Source organism: Aegilops tauschii, chromosome 2 (genome assembly GCF_002575655.3).
Source record: "Aegilops tauschii subsp. strangulata cultivar AL8/78 chromosome 2, Aet v6.0, whole genome shotgun sequence".
In the NCBI taxonomy this organism is placed as follows: Eukaryota; Viridiplantae; Streptophyta; class Magnoliopsida; order Poales; family Poaceae; genus Aegilops; species Aegilops tauschii.
Window position 1 is genome coordinate 314,318,381 of NC_053036.3, and position 8,881 is coordinate 314,327,261.

Genomic DNA, 8,881 nt, shown 5'->3' on the forward strand with positions numbered 1-8,881 from the left:
TGAACATTGGCGGGGAGGGAACCACTTCTTCCCAGCTTGGCACAGGTACGTGGCCTGCCTCCTGTCCCTGTCTTTTCTTCTTCTTTTTTTGAACCTTGATTTTGGCCTCGTCTCATTCTCCTTCTTGGTATCCAGACCCTCCCTCGGCAGACCAGGAGGATCTTGATACCATCATCGAGGAGGTTTCTAAGGACGCCGAGGCCGAGGCCGACAAGATTGCTCCCGAGGAGGCCGCCAAGACCGCCGCTGAGGAGGCCAGCAATGCCGCTGACGAAGAGGCCGGCAAGGCTGCTGCCGAGGAGGCCGGCAAGGGGCTGCCGGGGAGGAGATGGCTAATGACCAACCTTCCTCCCCTACAACCCCTGTCCCGGGCAAGTACTTGAAGGTGGGCGACGACCTGTTCGTCCACCTCCCAGGGCCGGCAAGCACCAGGTCGCCAGTTGAGGGGGAGGTGTTCGACGACGAGGCACTCGCCACCGCTGGGCTCCAGGTTGTTGATGAACCGAGCGCTGGCGGTGGCGGTTCCCAAGAGGAGCAGCTTCTCCGGGCCATGAGCGTCAACTTCCAGAAGCTCCAGGCGCTCCACCGTGCCCGCCTAGACAAGGCGAAATCCAGGATGGCGGCAGCGGACAAGGCGGAGGCGGATCTTGAGGAGCGCGTCGCTCAGACGCAGGCCTGGTTCCGCGAGGCTCGGGAAGAACTGAAGACTGCCCAGGACGAGCTGACTGAGCGCAAACGGGAGCTCATCCTGAAGTAGGCTGACATCAAGAAGGCCCAGGAGGTTGTGAAGGAGCAGGCTGCCAAGGACGAGGCCGCTCGGCAACAGCACCAGGCTCTGCTGAACTCCCAGGAGGAGGACCTTGCCTCCCGTTAGGAGGCGCTCGCCGCCACACTCCGCGGCAAGGATGAAGAGATCGCGCAGATCGTCGCGCAGCGGACTCAGGAGCTGGAGCAGAGGCACAAGGAGGCACTCGATGCTCAGGCCCTAGTCCATGCCGGCAAGGTGAAGGAGCTGGAGCTGGAGTGGGAGGAGCTGAAGAACAGAGTCTTGACGCTGACGGAGGAGAGGGACGCGGCCAACCGCACTCTGGCGGATGCGCGGGTCACCAAATCCGACAAGGCCAAGCTGCTCTCCGAGGCCAATGACTCCATCAACGATTTGAAGTTGAAGCTGGACGGCTTGGAGGGGAAGCTTTCGGAGGCCGGGGCTCGTGAGGAGACCCTGAACAAGGCCCTGGAGGACGAGAAGCGGCTGCGGAGGGATGACGCTGCCGAGCACAAGGAGTACGCGAAGAGCGTAAACCTCTGGATCAGCCGCCTCGTCGACGTCGCCGACAGGATCACCACGAAGCTGGCTACCATGGGGATGCCGAATGTCAGGTACTCCCAGGAGCCGAACGTGAGCCCCAACGCCAGGCTAACTATGTTCTTCGAGGGCATCCTTGATGCCCTTGAGCAGCTCCGTTCCAACCGAGCGACCTCCACGTCACACCTATGGGATCATAGGGAATCCCTTCTACGGTTGGCGGGCGCGGGGCTGTGGAAAGAGCGGATTTAGAAGATCAACACGGGGGAATTTATCCAGGTTCGGGCTGCAAGTGATGCGTAATACCCTACTCCTGCTGGTTTTTGTTTATCTGGTGTTCTTGGACCAGCTAAAAGCGTGCAGGGTCCAAATACTCCGAATCCTTCTCGAGCATGCCTCGGGCCTCCTTTTATAGCCAAAGGGGTCGCCACAGTGGCACACAGGAGGTGGAAAGTTTGTACTGTATACAAGTCTATCCCCTGGCACCGTAGGACAAACACATTTAATGCGCTGCCGACGTGCCCTCTCACTTTATCGGGGACGGCAAGGAAGCTCGTCCCGTTATTCGCCGCCTCGCCTCGCTTTGACGCGCGTCCAAGATGACTAGGCGAGCAGCGCCATGCTGGCTGGCTGGCTGCCAAGTTGGTATGGTGGCAGAGTCTTCACGAAGATCTGCATGCCACCACGCAGGTGCTTGCTGAGTTGGCCTGGAAGCTGCACGTCGCCACGCAGGTGCCTGCCTTGTTGGCGGGTTGACTGCTGTGTTGGAACAGCGGTGGAGCCTTGGTAGGTCTGGGCCTGGCTGCGGCCCCGTAGATGTCCCCGGCAAGGGTCTTGCCAGGTGCCTTGCAAGCGTCCCCGGCAAGGATCTTGCCGGGGGTTTCCGTCTTCCGGTTCTCATCTAGTCTTGTATGTTCTTGGTCTTCAAAAAGATCTGCATGCCACCATGCAGGCGCCTCCCGAGCCTTGGTTCCAATGTTGTCGACGGTGTCGGAACTCTTAGGCTCAAGGGTGGCGGCCTTGCCGGTGGTGGGCAAGTTCCCCCGGCAAGGCTCTTGCCGGGGAGAGACCACCTTGTCCCTCTGCTCCTCGCGCCTTTGGCTTGGCGTAGCTCTGGTAGTCTTGTGTCTTCGCTTCCTCTGCCCCGCCAAGCGTGGCCGCGGGCGTGTGGCTGCGACTGCCCGCGCGCAAGTAAAGGGGTATAAAAAGGACCCCTACTTTTGTACACCGACACCTTGGAAGATAAATATGCATACTTTCCAGTCTGTGAACAACACAAAAGGATGAGATTATAACAAAACAACACCACATAATGAAACATGCCACATCTCTCGCACTTGCACACAATGAAATGAGCATTTACTATGTGTGCACTATGTAAAAACTGGGCGTACCTTCGAACTGGATCTCCAGGTACTCTTGGAGAGCCTACTTTAGTATATAGCCAAATCTTTATGTCACCTATGAGTTAGACAAGCCCCCACTACAACAACCCTTAGTGTTTAAATTGTTGACAAGCTCTGTTAAGGTGTTAGGTAAAGAACAACAAGTAATCAAAGCAAACACTCCTAGTATGGCTGGCTGATATAAACAAGCAATTGAACAGATGTGTGAGCAAATCGTACATATCAAGAAAAGGAGCAAAGAAGGAGGCTTAAAGACCATCACTTGACCGACCAAATTTAAGGGGCATTTAAACATCATGTGCGACGTATGAACTAACATAAACATTGCATATTCCAGATTCTACAATGGAATGCACATGTATTAGGTTATGCCATGTATGATGATGCCTAAATGTACACTATAGCAGGCAGGAGTGATTCATCATTGCATGCACAATTGAATTGCAGGTTGCGGGCCAGTTCTATTCCGCCTTTTCAGAGCTTATTGTCAAAACAGCCATAAAGATGTAAAGAAGTCATTTTTGAGTTATGGGCTTGAGCTTAACTTATTTCGCTTTGGAGGGGGTGTTTCGGGTAGAATCTCACTAAAAATGAAGGGAAGGGGAATAGTGAAATGACTTTGTTGTCTGCCTATATTACACTCAAAATGCCACAGCTCATGCCCGCATCACACCTGACCCTCAAGTAAAAACAAAAACGCAAGAGTTCATTGCCCTACCCGCTTGCATCTCCTCTCCCCTTTCCTTCTACCTCGATCCCCTGCCTGCAGTGCTATGGTTCCTCCAGCGAGCCGTCGCCACTGGTCCCATCTGGCCTGGTCCTCGACGATGCTCTGTCCAGCTAGGCTACATGGCCGGTAGGGCCAAATCTCCCCAGCTGCTCCTCCCACTGGCACTGCGCCTCATTCTCATGGTCTCCAGCAGCTGCTCCACTATGGTCCATCCAACGCACTACTCCGGCGGGTGTCGCCCAACTACGGTCGATGCCACACTGCGGCAGAAGGCACCTTATTGCCCCTGCCCTCCTCCCAGGCCGTGGCCTTGAGGTGCCGTTGAAGGATGAGCTCATCCAACAAGGTGAGGATCTCCTCTGATTTTTTGCCAAATTTTCATTTTGATCCGCTATACGATGAATTGCTATGAGCTGCTTCTGCTGATGCTATGATGCATTGCTATGAGCTGCTCCTGCTGCTGCTATATGATAAATTGCTATGACCTGCTGCTGCTATATGATGAATTGCTATGAGCTGCTGCTGCTATATGATGAGTTGCTATAAGCTGCTCCTGCTGCTGCTATATGATGAATTGCTATGAGCTGCTCCTGCTGCTGCTATATGATGAAGTGCTATGAGCTACCCCTGCTGCTGCTATATGATGAACTGCTATCACTACTGCAGGATGCTGCTAACGCGACACTACGATCAGAGACCCTTCGACGAAACTGTGTGTGATGCAATAATCGCAAATGGTGGTGTAAAAAACCGTCAAAAAGGTGCAAAACATTTGCGATGGAGGATGCATCAAACACGGTTCAGATTTTTGTTCCATGTGCGATGCAGGGCATACGGTTCAGTTCAATTAACTGCTTGCGATGAGGAGGAACAAAAGAAACAGGCAGCCACATGAAGGTGTGTGCGATATACAGCATACAGTTCACTCAGATGAACTATTTGTGATTAGGAAACACAAAAGAAACAGTCAGCCAGATCAAGGTGTGTGCGATATACGTCATGCGATTCACTCGGATGAACAGTTTGCGTTGAGACAAGAGAATAGAAACGGTTCGATATATCAAGATGTGTGTGATACGCGGCAAACAGGTATGTAATCAGAAATGTGTGTGAAGACCGATAATAACACAGACAATTGCTTCTAATAAGACGTATGTGATATGCTCTGTCTACACAACATCTATTGGCCATTGGGGGACAGGCGGTCATCCGGATACGCCATAAGGATGCGAAGAGGCATCCTATATCAACAAGGACTAGCTGTTCCACCAGTAGCTCATGTAAGAGAACTCTCAAGTTAAGTGTGCTTAGGCTGGAGCAGCCATCAGATGGGTGACTGGATGGGAAGTTGTGCTGATGTTAAATTAACTGATAGGATGGGTCATATCTGGCAAATTAAATGACTGATATGACCCATCCCATGAGTTAATTTAACCTTGAGGTCCTTGTTTTTTTATTTTTTAACACATGTTAAAGAATGTCTACCGCATTACTTTTTGACAATGTGCGATACGTGGCATTCAATTGATCCATCTGACCTATTTGTGATGGAATAAGCCGTGTGTGTTGTGGCCAAACGCTTGCTAGTATTCAACCGTTTGCGATTGATGAATTCATCACCGACGGGTTCCCTATTGTGGTCCGTGTTCATCTGATCATCATCTACTACTTGTGCTAGCTCGATGTTCCTTCTATGCTAAGTTTCCATTAATTGATGGCGTTTTATGGACACGCCACCGTTTCCCGCCATTTCCTCACCTGTTTGCCGCCACCCAGCGATAGTGCGCATAAACCTAGGCAGTGCGCGACGCACGGAGGTGACAAGCGCATCCTGTAGCACATCTACCTTTTCCAAGCATGCCAACCCACCAAAGCGTCGCCTCTGCCATCAACCTCATCGACGAGGAAAACGAGCAGGCACCACGGCCGGTCGAGGCCGAGGCGCTCCCCGGCAATGCGATGGACGATGCCATGATGCGCGTCATCGCCAGGGTTGAGCAGACCTTTGGCTCATGGCGCTTGAGCACCGCGGATCAAGATAGGTATGCCAGCGCCGACAGGCTGCAGCTCGCCGCACAACATGATCGATGCCACGCCGCAGAGCAAGCTAGGCGCGTCCGCGCCGATAGGCTGCGGCTCGCCGCACGGCGAGACTGTTGGAGCGCCGCAGAGCAAGAGGCGCGGCGCACCGCACAGCAAGAGCAGATCCATCAGCGCTTGCCTGCTGTCGACATGGCGTCACAGCTGGTTACGCGTCCCGTCAGTACCCCCATTCCTCGCCAGGAGTGGGCAGAGGCCCTCTGCGCCGTACTTGCACCAGAGGCCGACTGCGCCATACTTGCACCGGACGCCCGTCGCGCCGTTCGCCTTGTCCGCGGCCCGCTCGATGCCAACGCGCTGGTTGGTAGGCTCGACCGCTTCCTTTGCCTAGGTGTCCACCTGGGCGCAGTAGAGGAACATGGCCGTCGCATCCTCGAGCTGGTGATCTTCGATGAAACAGCCAACTTGGAGCTCGAGATCGCGCTCCAGATGTACCGCGAGCGTGTCGACCGCTTGGACGAACGCGTGCACGAGTTCATGCAGAGCCAAGAGCTACCGTAGGCAAGGACTGCTGGTCATGGTCTCATGGACGCGTTTTATTTTGTTGAGTCCTTTCGACGTGGATAGCTATGTATTCACAGCAATCATAGTATTGCTCTGTTTATTCCTCTATTTCAATGTGTGTACACTGCTTTCCGTTCTTATATGTTCTGTTTCAATATGTGTATATACGCTTTCCATTCTGTATACGTGGATGATAACAGCTAGATTCAAATTAGTATACAAAAACAGATAGAAAATGGAATTCATAATATATATATTAATTGTTCATTAGTTCATCACAGAATATATATATAAATATCATCACATATACGTGATGATACTTAACTACTAGGTACAATGCATAAAATTGAAAACGAACAATACTCAAACTAATAATCTCTCCTGGGGCCAGTATTCCGGCAGCCCCAAGCCAGCAGCTCCCTGGTGCACGGCGTCTTCCCAGTGCGGAGGCAGTACTCCGTCTCCTCCGCCTCGCAGCGCTTGACATACCAATCTACCTCTTGCTGGTGGACGACCGCGAACGATCTTGCCATTTCATTGGGTGCCCACCGGAGCTCCTCGTCGGTGGCACGCTGGAGCTTATCGGCCCACCTCCACGCAGCGACGAGGCGCCCATCGCCTTTGACCTTCCTCGTGAAGTACCCGTCTTCGTACACCTCCTCCTCACGAAGACGCACCCGCCCCCAAAGCTCCGCCGCCACCTTTTTCCAGGCGGCATCATGGGCTTCATAGGCCGCCTGGTACCTGGCTTCCTCCTCCGCCATCTCCTTCTTGAACACCACTAGCCTGGCTTTCTTAGCCGGCGGCAGCGACTTCCACAGAAAAAGATTGTACTAGCCCCAAAACCAATCCAAAGTTGGGGGGTCCGGCGCAACCTCGTCCGGCGGTGGGTAGGGGTCCTCGTCGCTGCTATTCGAGTGAGCGTCCTCGCGGGGCGGCGACTCCTCCTCGGCGCATGGGCAGACCGGCGGCGCCATGGCAGAGATTTGAGAGAGAGAGGGCGAGCGAGGGGAGGTCGTAGATGAGAATGCAGGCGGGATGACGTGAGCAAGGTAGTATTTATTGGCGGCCGGAATCTAGATCGACGGGAACAGTACACACGCCGGTCGGCGGAATTTACGAGTACTGTAGTTTGAATTACACACGATTCCCGCAGCAAAATCCGTGTGTGAACATAATAGCTGACGGTTTCCAATACAGAACCGTGTCAGATTAATGATCCCTGCCACTCACCTACCAAACCTCGAGCCGCGAGATAGAGTGCCAATCGTGTGGGGCCCGGTTGTCTTGCTAGATCTTTACATTTTCTTTTTTGAACACCAGATATTTACATCGTCTGATGATTTTTTAACTCGCACACAAGTAGACAAAAATATGATTTTTCAAACCGTTATGGTTAGCTGTTGCATGTAGATGTAGTTCAAAATTGAATTACGGTCATTAAATGGCTAGAAAATCACTTAAATGTCTTTAAAAGGTCAAATGAGCCCTAGAATTTTCCAAATTGTCACATGACAGTTGTATTAGTGCACGAGTTGAAGGCCGTAAGAGGAAGCTATCTCCCGTTCGTCATCAGACATGCATTGTTCCCTCTCGGAACCACGAACCTTCTAGTGAGTTGCTCCGGTTTGTGAGGGGGTGTGTCCAAACTTTCGTCAAACAGGACAATTTTTTTACCACATCATCTTGGTGGCATGACATTACATCAAGCAAGGTTTCATGTTTTTCTGATCATTTTTAAATTTGTCAGAATTAAAATGCCATGGCACTCCATGCATGTGTCCATGCCGCGAGACCAATATGTTTGAAAATTCCTTCTATTTTACTGCACATGGAATTAACTCGCACACAAGCACACAAATATGATTTTTCAAACCGTTATGGTTAGCCGGTGCATGTAGATGTAGTTCAAATTTGAATTGCGGTCATTAAATGGCTAGAAAATCACTTAAATGTCTTTAAAAGGTCAAATGACCGTTAGAAATTTCCAAATTTTCACAGTATAGTTGTAGTAGTGCACGTTAAACGTAGAAAAAAAACTGAAGGCCGTAAGAGGAAGCTATCTCCTGTTCGTCGTCAAACATGCATGGTTCCCTCTCAAAACCACGAGCCTTCTAGTGAGTTGCTCCGGTTTGTGAGGGGTGTGTGTCCAAACTTTCGTCAAACATGCCAATTTTTTTACCACATCATCTTGGTGGCTTGACATTACATCAAGCAAGGTTTCATGTTTTTCTGATCATTTTTTAATTTTTGGAATTAAAATGACATGGCACTCCATGCATACATATGCATGTGTCCATGTCGTGAGACCAATATGTTTGAAAATTCCTTCTAATTTACTGCACATGGAATTAACTATCACACAAGTACACAAATATGATTTTTCAAACCGTTATGGTTAGCCGTTGCATGTAGATGTAGTTCAAATTTGAATACGGTCATTAAATGGCTAGAAAATCACTTAAATGTCTTAAAAAGGTCAAATGACCGCTAGAATTTTCCTAATTTTCACATTACAGTTGTAGTAATGCACGTTAAACGTAGAAAAAATTTGAAGGCCGTTAGAGGAAGCTATCTCCCGTTCGTCATAAAACATGCATTGTTCCCTCTCGGAACCACGAGCCTTCTAGTGAGTTGCTCCGGTTTTTGAGGGGTGTGTGTCCAAACTTTCGTCAAACATGCCAATTTTTTTACCACATCATCTTGGTGGCATAACCTTACATCAAGCAAGGATTCATGTTTTTCTGATCATTTTTTAATTTTTGGAATTAAAATGCCATGGCACTCCATGCATACATATGCATGTGTCCATGTCGTGAGACCAATATGTTTGAA